Genomic DNA, 23,336 nt, shown 5'->3' with positions numbered 1-23,336 from the left:
AAGATTTAAGTTTTCAGGCATTGAAAAATTGACGCTGAGAAGACTTGACTTAATTTCCCAAAAGCTGCCCAACCTAGCCGAATTCTTCTGTTGGCTTACCCGTCGAACTTGCTTCTGCGTAATTGAATTATTTGGCCAAGGTATGTTGAAACAATTTGGATGCAAAATTTTTCGACTTTAACCGGACGTATAGATAGTAGGTAAATATAATTTTTAAACAAATGGAAGCATCAATATGCCATTTTTGCTAACCAGTTACTTGCAAAGATTTGTATACTTATCTTCGAGCCTGTACTCAACTACTATACCTACCTAGTTTTATTGTTGGGTGTTGGATACAATAACTGTATTGATTCAGCGGAGTCGCATGGTCGCAATTTCGCAATAGATGTCTCGATGTGAAAGGTCAATTTAATGCCAGTCGAGACGCTCTGTCGGCAGCCGTGAACTTTATACTGTGTCTGTGGATCTTATGGGTTTATTAAACCTTATACTATATTCCAGTGACCTACATGACCTAAGTCCAGCTCTAGATGTCGTGTATTAAGTTAAGAACTAAAATAATACAAGTAGGAACGGTCGATCTAGGTGTTAGCCCAGCCACCAGGCGATGGAACACCATGAGGTTTTAGTCGGTAAGAGTCCAACATAACCTAAATGCCTCCCCGGGCGCGGTGAAATCCATGAGGATTTCCAACGAAAAATTACAAGCTCACATAGAAACGGACCTACATACACACATACAGGTCAAACATATAACCCTCCTTTGGGCTTCACCGCAGTCGGGTAAAATTGTGTAAAAAGGGTGTTTACGGACTCTGCTAGTGCCAATACAACGCATTCTTTAATGCTACAGGTATGTACATAGGTATAAAAGCCCTTAAATAAATAAAGGAGAAAAAAGATGTGTTTCATTCTTATTCGAACAATTTCTAAAATTATCTAAGGACAACACAATCTAATTTCCGAGCACATTCATTTTATTTTATAATAAGATCATTATCGTTATTATATACCTATAGAATTGTGGTTTAATCATATTTGTCTTTCTTTTGTTTCTTACCTACAAGCTATCAAATTATTTCATGCATGACATAAAGCTACAGCCTACAGGTTATAATGGTGGGTCTGGAAAATGCTTTCAAAAATAAATTAATTATTCATTAATATAAAAAAAATATAGAGTACCTATGTTTCTGGGAAGCATGGATTAATTTGAGATCGAGCTTTAAGAATTTATTTTGATTAGGTACGTTAAGTCCACACATATTATGTCAATCCACTTTTAATATTTCTCGAAAGGCGCATAATAAAAATCCCAGGAAGTAATTTAAATACACAAACTTTATTAAACGATTAAGATCAAATTATTGCGATTTCGAGTCATAACAATTCCTTGACAGTTATTGTACCTGCTTGTGTATAGGGTATATATGTATTTCTTTTGGGTAGGGTAATCGCCATATTTTACACTAAAGAGTTAAAATGTGCCATGCAATTTTAGATCTTATTATAATGATGCATTGCTGTGTATTTATACGTTTTTGCTTGCTACAGTTAGGTAATATATTTCAGATAATATTGTATTTAGTACAAAGGAACTGTGAGTGACAAGTGTCTGTGAATCGACATGTTTGTTATTTATTATGTGCTAAAAATATAACTTTAGAGTACAGTGATATCGAGAAATTCTCTACATAAATAATAATGTTATAATAGACATCTTATAATGTGAGTTATGTAAGGTATAAAAAGAGAAACTGGCTAGCTATAACATATCAAGGTTATACCCCAAGCTACTTGAAATAGGCACATAGGTTCACCCACTAGGAAAAATTAGGCTCTTAAAATATGAGATTAAAAAAATACTTATCAATGATAAATGAGATTTTGAAAACCCCAAATCTTCCCAGACGGGCTATGTTTGTAAAAAAATATTGGATAGTTTTAGAGGAATTAGGAATTCTAGAATGAAAATATCAATACTACTGTCGTTGAATATTAGGTATAGTGTCAAATAGATCGAAAGGATTGCGGTAGTTAAATTTAACTAGATAGTTTTATTAATAAATAATTTTTTAACATATTTGTGCGCGATGCTACTCAAGCTAAATTGCTTTACAAGTGGCTATTATTGTCGCAATGAATTAATTAGAAAGGCAATTAAGTAAGTTATTTTGGCTATTTCTTTCCTACGACCATTTGAAAATTTGATTAAGTAGAGTTTGGTGTATTTGTGGAATAAATTATTTTAACCAATTAAAATAACCTACCTACTAACTGCCTACTGTTGTCTAGCAAACCCTATAGCAAGACATTGAGAAATAGATGAGATATTTTTTTTAAATAATTAAATGGGTTTGCGCTTGACTGCAATCACTATGCAAGCACTAAGCAGAAGATGATGCACCCTATTAGGTGGAGCGCGCCTGCCCAGATGGTGCCTATTTACTTTTCTTTTGAAGGTACCAATATTATAGCTAGCGAGAAAAACGGCAGCCGGAAGGGCGTTGCATATTTTAGCAGTGCGTATCAGAAACGAGGAAGCAAATCGCCTCGTACAGGACTGTGGGACTTCGACTATGCGGGGATGCATATTGCAGGCCTAGGGCTATGCCTAGTAGTTCGATTGTAACGATACGTCTACGTCTCTTTGAATGGATCCACAGAAAAGAGATATTGGATACATGCTAATTAATAGATAGCATTGCTAAAATATAAACAACAATAAAACACCACATAAATATCAGTAGAGTTATCAAAAAAATTAGAGCTTTCGCCTCTGGTTGACCTCTAGCGGACAGGAAGAGGCGAAAATGATCGATCAGAGGCGGCCTCGATGTCGACGCATGCGCATTTCCTCTCAGCACCATAATGCCGTTGACAAGTTTCGTAGAACACGCTTGGCCTTGTTTTATTTTACAAGATTTGAGATTTTTTTAATAAATTTCATTTATCGTAAGTTAGATACCTATAATCTATACTAATAAATAAAATTGGAGTGTCTGTCTGTAATTTCGAAATAACTACCTCATATTAAGCTCATATGGTTATTTGAACGATACCAACACTGAATCACACGTTTTTAAAATTTTTGTCTGTCTGTCTGTCTGTCTGTCTGTCTGTCTGTTTGAAAAGGCTAATCTTTGGAACGGCTGAACCGATTTTGACGGGATTTTCACAGATAAGTAGAGGATTGACCAGGGTGTAACATAGGCTACTTTTTTAACCGACTTTCAAAAAGGGAGTTGTGTTTTTCTACCTATGTACACCGAAATCTCCGAGATTTCTGAACTGATTTGCGTAATTTTTTTTTTAATCGATAAAGGAACTTTGTGACATTGTTTCATAAAAAAATTGGATTCCAACTCCTCAATCCTGACGCTGCAGGATACCTCACCATCAATACTGATGGGATTTAGAAACTGTCGGTTATAAATTGATTGATATTGAAGGTATCTGTACCAAGTAAAGACTTTGTCGTTGACTTTTGGGAAATCAAAAGTTCCCACGGGATTTTAGACCCTAAATCCACGCGGGCGAAGCTGCGGGCATCAGCTAGTTTTAAAATAAATTAAGAATTTAAGGTACCCAGTGACACTTGCGCCATCAAGACGAGTCTAATATCGTATCATTTATCAAAATCGCTTGAGCCGTTCAGTAGTTACAAGCCAACATAGGAACGGACATACATACATATATTACATACATACATTACATACATACATATAGGTCAAACACATAACCCTCCTGTGGGCTTTGCCGCAGTCGGGTAAAAGTCAAGTGACATAAGTAGGTAAGTCCGAAACGTTAGAGGTGCCCGAGATCACACCCCGACCTCTCGTTAGGGGGCGGACGTCATGCGTTTCCATTTAAGGGTAGATGGGTAATTATTATATAACCAACACGTATTTAACAGAGCTCTCTCCGTCACTCGTTTCATACAATCGTAGTTCCAATTTCATTTGAATATTAAGCAACCAAAGTCCATGAAATTTTGCAGACATATTCTAGACACTAATATCTGTGTCTGTGGTGTTTTAGATTTTTCTAAAAATATGTAGTTTTAAAATTACAGGGGCTCAAAGATTTGTATGAAAATTTTTAAGACCGCGTAACTTTGAAACCGAATATTTTAACAGAAATCTGGAAAACCACAGACATAGATATTAGTTTCTAGAATATGTCTGCAAAATTTCATGGACTTTGGTTGCTTAATATTCAAATGAAATTGGAACTACGATTGTATGAAACGAGTGACGGAGAGAGCCCTCTTAATAAATGATATATCAATTATTATTAGATGTCATTGGTGTATCACTGTATCAGAGCCATCTATTACACTATTCTTGTATGATCAGATTAGATCATACTAGCCGCGCGGTGTCGAGGTCTCCGAGACTGGGCTTGGTACCAGTTAAATGCTGACGAGCTTTAGCATACTCAGCAGAGATGGCGTTACAGGTATAAAAATAAAAAGTTAATATAATGCAATCAATAGATTCAATAATTTTAATGTATCTTTTTTATTGATAAGTTTTTCTTCATCATTATTTATAATAATATTCACAATATTTTGTCCATTTTGTACTAGAGTTCTAGACAACCACTTTCCTACTTATGTGACTCTACCATTTTCATCAGAATAACTCAAAATTTAAAAAACCCCCGACACAAAAACTTCTATAACAAAACTAGAAAAGAGATAACTTTCAAACGTCTGAACCGATTTTCTTCGATTATAGCTAAGAACACTCTCGATCAACAAAAAAAACTAAATTAAAATCGGTCCATTCGATAAGGAGCTACGATGCCACAGACAGATACACAGATATACAGATGCAGGTGTCAAACTTATAACACCCCTCTTTTTGGGTCGGGAGGGGGGGGGGGGGGTAAATAGGTAGGTACCTAACTAACTCGTGGCTAATAATTTTATTTTCTCATAAACCCAATGGAAAATCTTATACAGCAGTAATAATTTTATAGAGAGAACGGGTAAACAAGGAAATTTTATTGTTTCCGGTTGCTAAAATAGATTTACGAAGTATCCATTTGTGAACGGAACTTTGGATAGTTTTCTTTTACTTATACCTACATAATATAACAAGAGAAAACTGTCCAAAGTTTCAGATCCACTGTTGGACTTCAAATAAGTCCAACCCCAACCCAGCACCCCAGCGGTTTAGGCTTTGCGTTGATAGAGCAGTCAGTCAATCAGCTAGTTAGTCAGGATAAATATTTTTACTAACCCCCGATCGATGTGTGCATCTGTGTATCTGTCTGTGGCATCGTAGCTCCTAAACTAATGAACCGGTTTAAAATTTAGTTTTTTTTTTTGTTTGAAAGGTGGCTTGGTCGAGAGTGTTCTTAGCTATAATCCAAGAAAATCGGTCTAGCCGTTTGAAAGTTATCAGCTCTTTTATAGTTACTGAAACCTTCACTTGTCGGCGGTGTTATAAATTTTTAATTGACAATCGTTATTATTATTTCATCGAGCCAGTCAAGGTAAGGGTGGATACACATAAAGAACTCTGATTGAGAATCCAATTTCTACACAAAAAGTTTTTAAAAGCACCATCGAGTCGACCTACTTCGGCAGGAATGTCGGCGCCGGACGTTCATTAGCTTGTATCGACGGAACTTACTCAGGGTTCAAAGTTCATGCTCTGCAAATTATCGTCCCCGTTGTACCTATTTTGCCAATCATGTTCTATGTATTTTGCATCTACTTAATCCAAAGGTTTATGCAAAAATAAGTAGCTATATGCAAAATACCATAACCATGAACTTTGGTAAATCCATGGAACTCTATTATCAAGTAGAGTTAAGAATATAAAACTGTCAAGAAAGCGGGTAGGATAATGTGCAACACAGACCGCACCAAATTGTCTGGTGGAACTTCAGCCGTGAGCGTGACCACTTACCACCCTATCAGCAAAGTCGTAGTTCGACTCCGAATCGAAAATTAATCCGCTGCCATAGTTTAAACTGCATCATCAATCACTTATCACCAGGTGAGACCGCAGTCAGGCGCGAACTTGTAACGGCATAAAAAACCCCCCGAAAATCTGCTGCACCGTTAAGGGCAGTAGAGGCCAAGAAAGACCTAAAGACAAGAGGTTTTTGGGAGTTTTGATTCGTAAAGACATTGCTGACCATATCTAACGAAGAATTAGTGTGCTTGATTAAACCAAGGCCCATCCTGGGCTTTAAATAATTACCCCATTTACCTGCTGGTTTATATTATTTTGATTAAGTAGTTAAGTAGGTACATGAAATCTAAATCAAAACCCTCGATAGCGCTATGTAGTCCTTGTCTTGTAGGTTCGAATTTCAGTCGATGTATTTTTAACCCCCGACCCAAAAAAAGGGGTGTTATAAGTTTAACGTGTGTATCTGTGTATCTGTGTGTCTGTGTATCTGTGTATCTGTCTGTGGCACCGTAGCGCCTGAACTAATGAACCGATTTTAATTTAGTTTTTTTTTTGGTTGAAACTTGAAAGGTGGCTTGATCGAGAGTGTTCTTAGCTATAATCCAAGAAAATCGGTTCAGCCGTTTAAAAGTTATCAGCTCTTTTCTAGTTACTGTAACCTTCACTTGTCGGGGGTGTTATAAATTTTTAATTTACACTTGTGTAGTATTTATTCCATATACACAGAATAGGGACGTATTTCAGTTAGTAGGTAGGTATCTACATGAGTAACCTAGTTATTTCCCATATTTTACGCAACAGTCTATTTTGGTAGCGGTTACATAAATCCGCTTAGGGAGGATAATCCTTGGGCGATAGTGAAAACAAAAGCCATAAATTCTTTCCGGTACCTTATATAAATCAAGGACAAGCAGATAATTTGTTGTTCCGTTTCCCATATGACCTTCATAGGACCCGAGTAGAGGCTTACTGGTGAAAATAACATATTTTTTTCATTTTCCATACATTTATAGTATGATACGCTGATATCTAAATTTTTTTTTATATAGGTACCTACATAAGTACTAACGTATATCAAAAATACGGAACCGAACGGGAAAAAAATATTAAAAATTTCTAAAAGTAAATTCACTAGAAAAATTATAATGCTGATAATCCTGATATCAATATAAAGTTTAAGTCGATCCTGTATTTTATTCTTTATCATAGTATTTTAGTATTAGGCAATAAAGTTGTTTAAATAAAAATTCAAAATTCAAAATGTTTTTATTCAATTAAACTTTTACTAGTGCTTTTGAAATAAATGAAGTTTACTAAAACTGGTTATAATAGTTCTTCTAACCTTAATCTGCTTTGTGCATCAACCGCTTGTATTCTAGCAGTGATACAAAAATGATGTCTGTGTATTCTAGTGTTTGCTTTCTAGCTTCATAATATGGGTTGTCTTTAAAAATATCACTTTAGTGATAAAGCCGCTTTTGCACCTTAGCACAATAATTGTGTTTCTTCTTATTTTTATGTCTGCTTAGTGCTTATGCTCCATGTGTGTTGTGGTTTTGTTGCAATAAACTTTATCCTATTATCTATATAACTAGTCAGCAAATCAATTAAACCATGAAAGTTATCTAAACTTTTAGTCTTATCTGTTACCCTCAGGCCTCAGATTACCCCAAACATAAAACTTTGTTAACTTACAGCACTGTTTTGGAGGCAATCAAAAGCGGTATCAAACGGGGTGATAAATTTTACCGTTCACAATGGTTATGGTGATTTTATTCACGGTACTAAATTTCCCTTTTGTGCCAATTGCCAACTGGGCCTAATCGGGAACTCACGCACCGAGCTTGTAGGTAAAATAAAGTAAAAAACAATGGGAGCTAAACAGTCACTGTACAAAACCATAAAGACAAGAAGGCATTGTTGTAGTTTACTCTTGCATTGTTTTGCTACGGTGTCAACCTACAAAATGTAGGTTGAAAGTTGAAACTATAAAATTAAGTAAGTCGATTTTCTAAAACTTTTCAAACTACGGGTTTCATTGTTTATGCTTTTGTTTGGATTTTATTTTATTTTTATAGCTGGGAAAAACTTCAATAAATGTAAATTAAAAATTTATAACACCCCTGACAAGTGAAGGTTACAGTAACTAGAAAAGAAGTGATAACTTTCCAACGGCTGAATCGATTTTCTTGGATTATAGCTAAGAACTCTCTCGATCAAGCCACCTTTCAAACAAAAAAACTAAATTAAAATCGGTTCATTAGTTTAGGAGCTACAATGCCACAGACTGATACACAGATACACACGTCAAACTTATACCACCCCTCTTTTTGGGTCGGGGGTTAAAAACTTCAGGACCCTAGCTAGCATAACATGTGCTTGAAGCTATGCGGTCAACAAACAGGACCTACTAGATTCTACATTACCATGGCACCAGTTGTAAATCACGAAGTTTGTATAGGCAAAATTACTAATTAAAGGCTACAGTATTTGTGCAGTTGACTAGCAAAATACAGACCACCCGCCTAACCATAAAGGCTGTCCATATTGTACAGTACTAATTGACATCGATGAAATTCTTTCAATTAGGTACTATAGAAGGCGGAGGGATGCGAGAGCTGCAAAAGGCGTAGGAAGCATTTTTCGGTACTGAAAATGTATGTGACGGCTGCGATGATGCGTTCGCAACGGCTTAGCGCGGAGGTTACCATACCTACCATACGTAGGTCGTAGACCCACCAAATATCTTAAATTAGGCTAAACTAATCCGAGGAATCAATACAACCATACAAATATACAAATTAGTATATATGCTATAATATGATAGAATGTATTCCTGTTAAAATTACTTGCTATTTCATAAAGTAGCTATATTATGTAAAATAGTCTTAATTTTTCCTAAAGAACGCAACAGTATACCTAACGTATATTAAAGAACTCAGAGGACACAGGATAGCAATTTATTATACTCTACTCAAGGTTGTCTCCTATTCCAATCTGAATTTGGCCCGAGCTTCTAATATTCTTACGTAAGAGTTGCTATTAGCAATTACGCCAGTGAAAAAAACTATATATTTGGAGTTTCCTAAAACAGAGCCAATTATTTTCAAGCTAGCCATATCTTTTTCTAAAATAAACTCTTAACTTGATTAAAATAATAGTAATTCTTAAATAAAATAATATAATAAGTATTTAGGACCTACGACAAAGTCTATATTTTAGTTAATCTTTAAACAATTTAGCATTCACGTTTAACGAATAAAATTTTATTACAAATATACCTAGAGCTAATAATTTGTAAAACTGTAACTAAATTGTATTTAACACAAATTGAATCTTTTGTTTGCTTGTAAATTAGAAAGATTTTGTTTTAAGTATTATAAGTTTAAAGTTCCCGCGGGATTATTAAAAACCTTTCAATCCACGCGACACGTGAACCAAGTCGCAGGTATCATCTAGTGTTACTTATTTTTGTAAATTAAGTTAAGTTTGAAATTGTGTTTTTGTAAAATAATTTAAAGTTTACCTACGTGATACATCCTTTGTTACTAATAGTCTAAAATACTATTATTCAAGTTATTTTCCATTTCCGTATCCAGTTTTCGGCATCGCAATCACATAAAATAATTATATAAGTACTATCTGCTTTTTTGAGTTATTTTATTTGCTCACTCATGTTATTATTAAAAGGTACCTAAATAATTACTTAGGTACTTAAACATTAGTAATGCATCACTTACGCATTTCTTTTAAATTTAAATTTTACTTTGAAATAGATGATGGAAAATTCGGCCTTCGGGAGTCAATCACAAATCCTGTTATGGAATGAGGTCAACGTTCCTTGACCAGCACGACAGATACACGTTTTCTCAACTAGGCCACACTACCTGACAACCCTCAGTCTAATAGAATCTATTTGCATTTAAGAGGGCTCTCTCCGTCACTCATTTCATACAATCGTAGTTCCAATTTCATTTGAATATTTTTTTTATTATATTTTTTATTGAAAATATTACAATAAAACTTAGAGCTTATCCTTGATTAAGCCTTATCTAATTACTATACAAATCATGCCCGCGTGGAATGGTGCCAAGAATACTGGCTGCATTTCCGCGTTGGACAGCCAGGCTGATCCGTTGCGCAAAAAATGAGCCAGCCCTTCTGTCACCCGATGAGGCTATTAAACGCGGTGAAATGTCTCGTAAAAAAATTTTCGCACTAAGACTCCATGGCCCCAGGGTCTCCGTTTGAATATTAAGCAACCAAAGTCCATGAAATTTTGCAGACATATTCTAGAAACTAATATCTATGTCTGTGGTTTTCCAGATTTCTGTTAAAATATTCGGTTTCAAAGTTACGCGGTCTTAAAAATTTTCATACAAATCTTTGAGCCCCTGTAATTTTAAAACTACATATTTTTAGAAAAATCTAAAACACCACAGACACAGATATTAGTTTCTAGAATATGTCTGCATTTCATGGACTTTGGTTGCTTAATATTCAAATGAAATTGGAACTACGAGTGTATGAAACGAGTGACGGAGAGAGCCCTGTTAAGTCGTGACCCTACTTACTGATTGAAAAAGTTTCATCGTTGTAACCAGTGTCAATCATTATGCAATTGCATGAGTAACATCAGTTATCACCACAGAATTCAAAGTAAGCATAGAAGTGGTTAAGGAGCCCGAGGTTGTCGCCGCGCAGGACAGATGTCTAGCGAAACTTGGGCGTGTTCTATTCTGGAAAAATTGTAAAAGTATTGTAAAATTTGTAAAAACAGACGTAATTGCATACTTACAATTAAATTATATACAATTTAATTTGCGTTGCTTAGGATGTTACAGATTTATGTGCAGGCGTAATAATTATTTTTGTAGGTTCATTCATAAGAGTAGCTGAAAATAATAATAGAATATATTGTTTCTTTTATCTATTTACAATTCTGTTGTTATATCTTAATTTATTGGTCACACGTAGAACTATAAAATGGTGCAGGAAAATCACTTGCCTTATAAAGATCGCGGGTAGGTAGACCAATGACGTTGAAGGATGCAGCAATCATTATTTGCGAAGTAGTGATACTACATTATTATGAGCACGTATTCCATAACCTTCAAAAAGTCTAGTTACCTATTTGTATAGTAGACTACAGGCCCATGTTTAAAAATGGGTGGGTCATATGAACCACCAGGTGACGTATACAGGACGATATAAGAGCATAAAATAATAAGTTTCAGCACTATGCCGTCACTTGTAAGCTGTCCAACAGAGTGCTGGTGAGAATTGAAAAGTGCAGGTAGAGTGAGTACATTTTGGTCATATATTTTTGTACGGCATTTTTACCATCGATAGATCCATGAAAAATAATAAGAAAGCGCGCAGTACCGTAAAAAAATGGTGCGCCACAAAGTCAGTAAATGTTTTGATTTTCTGACAATTTCCGGGGTAAATTTGGTCATTTAATTCTGTACGGCACTAGTTTCATACTGTTTCAATACAGCCTCTAATCCATTATTCCGCAACGCCGTACAAAAATCATGCGACAAGGGGAAAATATTGAGGGTAGCAACCCCCTCTCTTTCCGTGGTCCGGGGGGTGATTTGACAAAGTACGGCTTTGGTTCCAAAACATTATCTAGCACTCAAAAGTACTATTAAAAATAATGCCGTAAAAAAATTAGTGTTCATTTGAATGTGTATCAATAATTATCTTAATTTCATGGTATACTTAATTTTTAAAGCTGTAAAATCATTTGACTCTGTACGTCAACTTTTTTTTAACATGATAGTGTAAAATACTATTGTTATATAGTATTGCCGTTCAAAAGAAACTGTTCTAAAAAAAATTATAGATAAATACAAAAACTGAAATTTTTCAAATTATTGCAAAAGTTTAAATATTCATAGATTAATAAAATATAGCAATTTTCTACGCTTTTCCCTTGTTTTAAATAGTATTAAGATAAATAAATTAGGAAAAAATTATGCCGTACATTTTAATGCAGACCATATCTTTTAGGCTGATGAAAATGACGCTACCATTTTAAGGGTAGTACTTTATGGCCATCTGATACTGTACGGCATTAACATATTTTTGAAGAGAACAATTGATAATATGATAAAATCACTATGCCGTCTAACTGAAGTGAACGGGTGTGTATATAATATCCACATCAAACCTTTGGACCAACGAAAATGTACGGCATGTAAAAAAATATTATCTATGCATAAAACACTTTCAAAATAAATTAATTTTATGTTGTTTCAAATCACCTCCCCGGACCACGGAAAGAGAGGGGGTTGCTACCCTCAATTTTTTCCCCTTGTCGCATGATTTTTGTACGGCGTTGCGGAATAATGGATTAGAGGCTGTATTGAAACAGTATGAAACTAGTGCCGTACAGAATTAAATGACCAAATTTACCCCGGAAATTGTCAGAAAATCAAAACATTTACTGACTTTGTGGCGCACCATTTTTTTACGGCACTGCGCGCTTTCTTATTATTTTTCATGGATCTATCGATGGTAAAAATGCCGTACAAAAATATATGACCAAAATGTACTCACTCTACCTGCACTTTTCAATTCTCACCAGCACTCTGTTGGACAGCTTACAAGTGACGGCATAGTGCTGAAACTTATTATTTTATGCTCTTATATCGTCCTGTATACGTCACCTGGTGGTTCATATGACCCACCCATTTTTAAACATGGGCCTGTAGTCTATAGGTGCTCAGTTTCCTTTTTCAATCGGGCAAATAATTTTCATTGTTAAGGTGATCGCACACAGGTGTATATTTTTAAACAACTTCAAAAAAATCTGAAAATTTTAATATAGAAATTATTTCTTTTTTACCCGAATTCATTTGAAAGGTATTGTTGTGGTAAAGATCTGTTGAATATATTGGGGAGATAAGGGATGCAACTCCAAGTTAGGAATCACTCGCTTTTAATATGAATGTCAAATAAACAGTACTTTTAAGCATGCACAGTACATTTTTTTATTTATTATTTTCCTAAAAATACATTAAGCGATTAAAAGTCTATTCCTCGGCGAAAAATATTATATTTCATTCTGAGCTTCATAAGTTCATACAATTTTTGGCACGACAACCTAAAAATGTGCTCCTATCTTCTGTGGCTTGATAGATTTAGTTACAACACAAATTGGTATTCAGTGAAGTAGTTTAAAATAATGAAGAGTGATTGGCTACGTGCCCGGACAATCATATTAGAGAAATGGGAAAAATATTTTTATAATTTGGTTGGGTATTCAAACATACCTAACTTCATACTATATCGTTGTAAAACCAATTAAAAAAGTGAAGGACAACATCCTGAGGAAACTGCATACTTGAGAGTTCTCTCACTTACCACCACGTGAGATTGCGGTCAAGGGCTAACTTGTATCGGAATAAAAAAAATCTTAAAGGTGTGTAAAGTCGTTCAATTTCAAATGCCTATCTTTGAGTTTTATGTAGGAGAGTATGCTGAAAAGACTATGAGAGCGTATATTCCTATAGGAAGAAACAACTTTCGTATGAATACAAACTACGAAGTACGAACCTTACTTAGGAATCTTGTATCTAGTTCAAGAGCAAATTCTCAATTAGGTACGTGTTTGTGTTTTAGTATTTAGAATAGCCTTGTCGTGTGACATTATAAAATTCAACTGTAAATAAAACACTAGACCCCAAACTGGACTGATTACTTGAAGAAGATGGAGGGTAGCGAGTGGATGAGGAAGGCGGAGTACCGTGTGTGGTGGCATGGTGGCATACTCTCGAAAAGGCATGTAGGCAGTGACGCAAACAGGCTGATGGATTGAAGTCATGGGCAGATCTGTATAAGGGGTTCTTATTCTAAGGTATAAGGGTTTTGTACTGTAGCCCAGAGCCCCATGACTAAAGAAAATGGATAATAAAGTGTCTGTCTGTTTGTCTGTTTGTCTGTCTGTCTGTTACCTTTTCACGGCCCAACAGTTTAACCGATTCTGACGAAATTTGGAACAGGGTCAGCTTATATCCCGGGGACGGACATAGGCTACTTCTTATCCCAGAAAATCAAAGCGTTCCCACGGGATTCCTAAAGACCCATTCGCTTAACCGATTTGTATGAAATTTGGTACCGAGGTAGCTTGCGTCCCTGTAATTGACATAGGCAACTTTTTATCCCGGAAAATCAAACAGTTTCTACGGGATCTTTAAAACCCTAAATACACGCGGACGAAGTGGCGAGTATAATCTAGTTAAAAATAAAATCGTGTCATAAGGTTAGCAATCCTGAAATCAATTAAAGCGTGTGCACGTCTATGACATGAAACGGGGGATCTACCGAAGCTTTTCTTGGTTGTATTTTCTCGTTATATTTATTAAGCCCTTCTCTCCTACAATACTGAACTATTATAGTATACTCCCCGGCATTTATTTTCGGTGTATTTTCTCACAAGCACAGTCATTCACAGTTGAATAGGGTTCATGCTTCTATCTATTTGGCGTGTCATGTACTGTCATCATTATCGAAAAGTGTAAATTAAAAATTTATAACACCCCCGACAATTGAAGGTTACAGTAACTAGAAAACAGCTGATAAATTTCAAACGGCTGTACTGATTTTCTTGGATTATAGCTAAGAACACTCTCGATCAAGCCACCTTTCAAACAAAAAAAAACTAAATTAAAGTCGGTTCATTAGTTTAGGAGTTACGATGCCACAGACAGATACACACTCAAACTTATAACACCCCTCTTTTTGGTTCGGGGGTTAGACAAAATAGCAATTAGTTGATTAATTGGGCAGGCACCGAAGTAGTATTACCCCAGGGCCCCGCAAAGTCACGGTCCGTCCCTGATTGAAGTGGATTGGATTGGACGTCAAACGTTCACGTACATAATAATAATATGTTACTAGGCTAGACAAACAATATCTAGTCAACAAGTTGAATAAAAATAGGCCATTATGGCACTATGGTATCTACTATCTACTTGTTGGCATTTCACCTTAACAGTGAACCTCCATTTTCTGCAACGCCTAGACTTTATCCAGTTTTCAGAAAACTTGATAAATGTGGTTCCTTTATTGCAGTACAACCATAAAGTCCATTCGTTATCGAATTGACTGATTTAGCTTTGATCGATCTATCTTAAAGATAATGATTTTCATAAAACAACAACTGTGGTGGAATCTATCTATCAAATTTTTAAAAATAATGATTTTCATAAAACAACTACTGTGGTAGAATGGATAGTTTAAAGCTTTTATGTACTTAGATGTGATAAATCCTATTTTTCAAAATATTATCATCCACAGGATGATCATCAACCAATTGCCGTCCACTACTGAGACGGGTCTCCTCTCAGAATGAAAAGGGTTTAGGTCATAGTCTACCACACTAGTCGAGAGTTACATTTTTGTTCGTTTGCCGTGGGGCCATAGATTCTTAGTGCATAAAAAAATTTACAAGACATTTCACCGTGGTTAATAGCTTCACTGGTGACTGAAGGGCTGCTCATTTTTTGTGCAAAGAATCGGCCTAGCTGTCCAGCATGGAAATGCAGCTATTCTAAAGTACAATTCCATGCGGGCATGATTTGTACAAATCAGATAAGGCTAGCCTTTGGATACATTTTGAATAAAATTATGATTTTTTCTACATATTTTCGTTTAACATGGACTCATTTTGCCTTCTTTAAAAGTGCTTGTGAGCGATAGGCGTATTATCTAAATCCTTTTTATCACAGCTTAGGCATATTTAATGCTTAAGGACACTTGCAAAGTACTTTAAAAAAAATTAGGTAAGGACATAAAACATACTTATCTCATAAGCATAAAACGTACTTATCACATAAACTATATCTATTAGATGATATACGAGTACTTAATGGCATAAGGCTGTGTCTTAAGGAAGGTAAAATAAAAAATTATAACAAACGGCTCCTATCCATTACATAGAAGTCATCGAGTTCTATCAGCATTACCCAATACCCATACTTACTTAATATTTTATAACATAAATTGCGATAGTGTGTGTGTTTGTTGGTTTGTCCTTCAATCACGCCGTAACGGAGCAATAATTGATCGACGTGATCTTTGCATGGTTATAGATGAAGAGTGAAATCGGCTACGCTTTATCCCGAAAAATCAAAGAGTTCCCACAGGAACGAGGTTTTGGGAAACCTAAATCCATGCCTGATACTTTAGGAAAATGCTTTTGTACCCAGCACGTGGAACGCCAGACCTTGTCGAGGTTATCAAAATACTCTGTAATACCTACCTATTCCGATGTAATATTACAAAATGCGAAATGACACAGTTCAGTGTTGGCTCGTGTTTTAATAGCTTGGCTGTGAACTTTATACACAATACGAATACATTTCTCTGCCCTACATCGCCAAGGAATAACAAAACCGGCGCTATTCGAAATGCATTATTCGATAAATCTAGGATAAACGCATGTAGATTGTAGATACTAGTTAGGAAGTTGGTTCACCCCGTGTACCTATAATTATAATAATATACTAGATGATACTCGCGATTTCGTCCGGGATTTAGGTTTGAAAAAATCCCTTGGGAACTCTTTGAATTTTCCGGGATAAAAGTTCCTAAATTGACATAGGCAGAGGTAGCCCTCTGAACCAAATTTCATGTAAATCGCTTCGACGGATGGTCCTTTAAGAATCCTGTCTAACCAAAATTCATCAAAATCGGTTTAACTGTTCTGCCAAGAAAAGGTAGCAGACAGACAGATAGACTTTCGCATTTATACGTAGTATGGAAGTATAGATTCTGTGCTCACGTACTTCGGAGTTCGGAGAGCACCTAAAGCCGTCGGTCCTCTGATCCCCTCTCTGGTTGTATCAAAATATGGCTATGCCATCGCCATCGGGCTATGAGAATGCACCTGCTTGCGTACACTAATTGTAGGTACACTACACTTAATATCTCCCGTACAAGTGGCTAAGGCGTCATCTCCACAAGCGAGAGTATCGCGGCGACATCGACAGTCTCGCTATGCCACCAAATCCCATACAACCTCTACGGGCCTGTCTCCACGGAGCAATACTATCGCGACGATACGACGAGTGACTCTAGACGAGTATAACGTCGTGGACTCGCGTCTCGCGACGATATGTCGTCTCGTTACGCCACAGTTGAGAGGCCCAACGAGGCGTTGCGGACATGAGTAGAGTGTTGCGGTTATGTCACGCGGCGATCCGTTGCGTTCTCGTCGCGTATCGTTGCGAGTCGTGACGACACGCTGGCGGAACTATCGTTGTATCGAGGAGATTAATCGATTATATAGTCGGACGGACTCGTCGCGACACCGCCGTGGCGATTGCGTATAATCTCTGTGGAAATTGGCCGCTCGCGCCGTGGGCGAAATCCGGTCGAGTCATAACATCCCTATCTAATCACAAAAAGTACTGTTTTGAGCTCTTTATCAATATAATGCTTGCTTTGATTAAATTGTTTTAAAATAAATTTAATGTAGGAACAGAAGTCGTCCAGTTACAGTTTTATTAAAAGTAAAGATTTTAAGACTAGTTTTTCTTAATCTTCTCTAGATGCCTTTTTTGTTTTGTAGGTAGGTAGGTACGTCTTGGTGTAAGGTAGGTTATATTTCATTTTGGTGTCGAGCATTGGAATGAAATGACAATGGTGGCGGCGAAGCGCGCACTAGGTAATCCAGGAAAGTTGGCTCTACCCAGGTGCAGAACTTTTTAAATTTTCATAAAATTGAACATATATTTCAGAATAATTCAAATACTTTGGAGTTATACTTACATACAATAGAAGGAAAATTTCGGAAAACTTTCGACGTTTTCACCTCGTGGTAATTTGGTTACAAATTTTATTACAATATAGATGTTGAAATAAATAATTCTTCTTTCTGGAAATATTATAATAGTTAAGTACTTATTATGTGAGTATTATGTATCTACCTACATAATAATATTACTATGCATGAACTTTGATAAAATAGAAATAATTCACACGGTTAGAGTACCTAGGGTACACAAATTATAAAGTTTGATGGATTAAGATTGATGGTATAGAATAGAAAGTAGGCAAGTTGAAGCAGGGCTTAGATATAAAAGAACCGATCAGTATTAACTAAGTATCTAATGGAAAACTTTTTACTGAGTATTTATTGTTGGAAACTGTCACCATCAATCCTAATCCTAATCCTACTATAATATTATAAATGTGAAAGGGTGGATGTTTGGATGTTTGTTACTCAATCACGCAAAAACTACTGGACTTGTTGTTTGGAATGGAGATAGATTATACCGTGGAAAATCAAAGAGTTCCCGTGGGATTTCGAAAAAAGTAAATCCACGCGGACGAAGTCGCGGGCATCAGCTAGTATTGTTATAAATGTAAAATTGAAAGTGCTGTGAAAAACTAGGCGACAGACAGACACACTTTCGCATTTATAATAGGTATGGGCACTACCTAGTGATTAGTATGGATTATAAAAGAATTAAGAATAGCAGAGCAGGTACACTAAAAGACATCAAGTTCAAAGTCATTAATAAAATATTGGCTTGTTATGGCTCCATTTACCTATATAGACATTATAAATGAGTCATATAATTACTATGTTTCAAACAATTAACTATTACTAAGAGTTAGGTAGGTACCTAGTCGATATTATGAGAACAGTGAGTACCTATCACAAATAATTCCATTATGTTATTCCATATGTACAATCACAGTATGTCCCTTTGTACAACCTTAGTACCTATACACCTTGGCATATAATATAGGTGTAATGTAATCATTACGTATAATATAAATGCGAAAGTATGCTTGTTTGTTTGTTAGTTTGTCCTTCAATCACGTCGCAACGGGGCAACGGATCGACGTGATATTTTAGGGTTCCTACTCCAAGGGTGCAAACGGGACCCTATTATAGGTACTAATCCGTCGCTGTCCGTCCGTCTGTCGGGCTGTAACCTCGTGAACCATAGGTAATAAATAGGTAAAGAGTTGTCACGAAATGCGTATTTCTATTGCCGCTAATACAACAAATAATAAAAAAATCAAAATGGCGGCTATGAAAATAAAAATTATCAAGTGTTATTTATTGTACGATGGTACAGAACCCTTCGTGTGCGAGTCCGATTCGCAATTGGCCGATTTTTATTTGCATGAGTATAGTAGACCTGAAGAGTGCCGTCAGTAATTTTTTTCCCGGAACATCAAAGAGTCCACATGGGATTTTTAAAAATCTAACAATCCACGCGGGCGTAGTCGCGGGTATCAGCTATAGGATAAAATACTACGCACTCTACTGACTCAATACTCATTATCCACTACAAGGTCTCTAAACATTAACGACCTTAACTAAATTTTCACACTGTTTATATGAATATGCTATGCATGTACGTTTATATTTTTATTCATACAAGTGTAGTATACCTGGTAGGTACATACTTGTGTTAAAAGTACCTTAATCACAACGCATCACAGTCACACTAATATTATGAAGGCGAAAGTTTGTATGTGTGTGTGTGTGTGTGTGTGTGTGTGTGTGTGTGTGTGTGTATGTTTGTTACTCCTTCACGCAAAAACTACTGGATGGATTTGGCTGAAATGGAGATAGATAATATCCTGGATTAGCACATAGGCTACTTTTTGTCCCGGAAAACCGAAGAGTTCCCACGGGATTTCAAAAAACCTAAATCCACGCGGACGAAGTCGCGGGCGTCAGCTAGTAATATTATAAAGGTGAAAGTTTGTGTGTTTGTTTAATATGTTTGTTAGTCTTTCACGCAAGAACTACTGGACGGATGTAGCTGAAAGGAATTGGATTACACCATAGATTAATGTAATATATATACCTGAGGTACTTTTTGTCCCGGCAAATGAAGGAGTTTTAAAAACCTAAATCGATCCGGACGTATCTACGCGGGGATAGACTAGTGTTTTTATAAGTAAGATTAAGAGTAAGATTAGATTTATAAACATAATTGCAAAGATTTTAAGTCTCTGTGATTTAAAAAAATTAAGTAAGTATAGATATTTTGCAATACTATGCAGATTAGATACATGTATGGGTCGTCGATGTTTTTATTTTCCAGTTCAAGTACACGTTCAAGTCCAGTACAAGTTCGAGCTCACGAAGTGCACAGTGGTAAGAGCTGTGGTCTTATTAGTGAGAGGGTGTTCAATTCCCGGTAGGGTTTGGAATTTTATAATTTCTAAATCAGTGGTCTGGTCTAGTGGAAGGCTTCGGTCGTAGCTAGTTCCCACCCTACGCCTACGCCAAGCGATTTTATGTTCCGGTATGATACCTTGTAGAAACCAAAGGGGTATTGGTTTAATTACCATACCCCTTCCATCATCCTACACTTCCCATATTATAAGAGCTAAGTATATTTTTCTTCTAGTGCAGCAGAGTAGGTAGGTAAACAATTGTAAGGTACACTAAAAGGAAAAAACTGGTTTTTCACGAAATTGATCAAGCAAATTTTGATGTGTTTTCTACGCTATAACATCAAATATTTAAGCATTTCTTTTGCATTTATATTCTCTATAAGGCTAAACATGGATTTCTGTGAAACTCCAATAGTTTTTTAAGTGGACAAAGTCATGGAAAAAAGCTAGCCATCTCATCTATTTCAAGGAGACTACGTGACTCTATTAACACCAATGTCAAATTCTGTATTTCCTCCTGAACCTGATGCGTCATTTGGGTTGAATGTGTCATTTTAGGCGTAACTACCAACTAGTTGTGGTTTTTGTTTACGTTGATGTTTAATGAAATTATTATATCACCAAGAGTAGGTACCTTCTCAACAGGTGACCCTAGAAATGAACATGAGTATGTATAACGAAAATCATGTCTAATGCCCACCACATGTCTTACCCAGTAATTATTGAGAGCTCTGCACTCGAAATTGTAGACGAATATGTACCTATACCTGGGACACGCAATCCAGCAAGGTCCAATTTCGAGAAAGAGTTTAGCCGCCAATCCAATTCGGCTGGGTAGCGTTCGAGATGTCCACTTGTCCAAAATTCCTTAGTGCTTAAAGGCCAAAGATTGTGTCTTCACTCTTCAAGCAGGAAACGCAGTATGCAGACCCCCACCATTGAACTATTATGTACTAAAATAATAAAAAATACTTGGCTGAGTTTTTTGTGGGCTCTTCTCAGTCTTGGGCGCGTTTGGAACTCTCGTAGCTTTAGTTTTAAGTTAACGTAATTAATTATCACCACTATGTCATCTTTCAAATTCAACAAATCGGACAAACAAAAGGTGTACAATAGTTCCTATTTTGGATAAATGATTTTGACTTTTGCCTTTTTTTACTTTTTATACCCCCAATAGGTAGATACATCAAACTGTCGCTGGGAGCCGTTGGATTCAGGCGCGTGACAAGAGATCTATTTCCAGTTGTGAACGTCTATCGGTTGATAAGGATGATGATAACGATGAAAGTAGTTTCAAACCAAAAGTGAAAGAGGTAACATCATCAATTTATCACATACGAACGACACTTTGAAAGCGAGCACTAAACTATTTATTATATTGGAAATAATATCTATTTGTTATTATGTTCCAAAGCTCTAACCGGAATGCAATTTATCGTGCATTGAAGATTTATGAATTTGAAATCAACTTGTTTTGATGCAATGTAAGTCCGTGCCATTATAATTTTATGGATCCATGGCCAAATATCCACGCGTCAACAACTCAATTTAGTATCCATACTAGGTACCCACTATTAAATCCGATTAGCGTGTCTGTCTGTCATTAGTCATTACCTTTTCATGAGCCGTCCACTTGACTAATGTTGATGCGGCTCAATGATCCGTGGTTTTTTGTTGCTACGATCACGTAGACCCCCGTAGACGTGAGAGATGATTTTTGAAAATTCCACACGTGCGAAGCTGGGGCATCTAATATGTACCTAATACATTTTAAGCCTCTAGTTTACCAAAGCGACTATAGTACTATATAAAGCGTACTATAGTACACGACAGGTGGAGATGGCAATCGGGGTGGGGAAACCCCACGGAAAGCCTCCGCGCTAACTCGGTGCGGGACAGTGCGGGTGACATTCGGTTGTGCGGGGCGTCCCCCCGCCTCATACCTACCCAAACCGTGTTTTTTGTTGGCATGTTGTTCACGCCAACAAAAAAATTTTACAAACAGAATTTCACAAGTATTTTAGAAGTTTTGTGTAAAAACTTTTTTTAGTGCAAAAAAAAATCGCAACAATGTAATAGGTACCTACTACATTTAGAATACGTCATATTGTGTTAGACCTTGGAGTTGGCGGCCTCAACTTCACCACCTATTCCACTGTAGTAAACAAACTTTATTGCCATCTTGAATTACAATAATTCACTTGACACCTTTGGGCACATTAAGGTTAATGATATTATTTTGTTTTCCGAAAAATAAGGCACGCCTGCAATAGTCATGAAAATAGATGGAAAAATATCTGGGTAAAGCTAGTGGCTACATATTCAAAAACTTTACTATGTGCTGGTATTTATTATCGCCAGTAGAAGAAAAGTAATGTCACCACGAGTTCGAGAGGATTAGGAATGGCATAAATAGTTTTAGATATAATTTGATCACTTTTAATAAGTTTCTAGCTTCATTATCGTCATCGTGATTAGACCATTTGCATCTCCTTCTGAACATAGATCGCACTTCGGTCCTCCGCTTTTTTCGTCCAGTCACTTTCCACCACCATTAGACCGTCAGTTCTAAACACGTCTGCCACAGCGTCCATGGATTCTACAACGTACATAATCCTGCCCACTGGTACCTTAGCTAGTTAATTTTTTGAGCTATATCGGTAACTCTCGTTTCCCTTCAGATTTCCTCGATCCATGTCAATTATTTATCTATTTATTTAAATATCTTTATTGCTATTAGAAACAACCTTTCTTACTACTAACAGAAATCTCCTCTAGGCAACCCGTACCTACTTTTTAAGAACTTATCTAATAGAACTGTAAGGCGGGGAATTGCAATACAACTAATAAATGCATAGGTACATACATAAAACAGAAACTTACTTGATACTCGCCAACCTACTTCAACAACACATCGCGTCGTTGCGTATAGAATATAATATTATTGTCATAGAAATCTTATTTATCAGATGAGTTTCATGAAAATCGATTCGACGCTTTCTGCTCCTAGGCTGCCATTCTAGCACCTTGGGATCCTAACGTATACCGATTTTTTTTAACTGTGAGCCTCGGCCACTGCCATTTAGTCGGTTACTTTGGTTCTCCTATAATATCTCGTTTCTGAATTGATCACGTTGACAAACTCTAAGCATAGTTCTCTCCATTGCCCACTGAATAACTCTGAGCTTCCATTTTGAGGAATAGTTTGATCCTGTAATAGGCTACCGGTGATATGAA

Source organism: Maniola jurtina, chromosome 17, assembly GCF_905333055.1.
Source record: "Maniola jurtina chromosome 17, ilManJurt1.1, whole genome shotgun sequence".
Classification (NCBI taxonomy): domain Eukaryota; kingdom Metazoa; phylum Arthropoda; class Insecta; order Lepidoptera; family Nymphalidae; genus Maniola; species Maniola jurtina.
Note: the sequence above shows the minus strand (reverse complement) of the source record.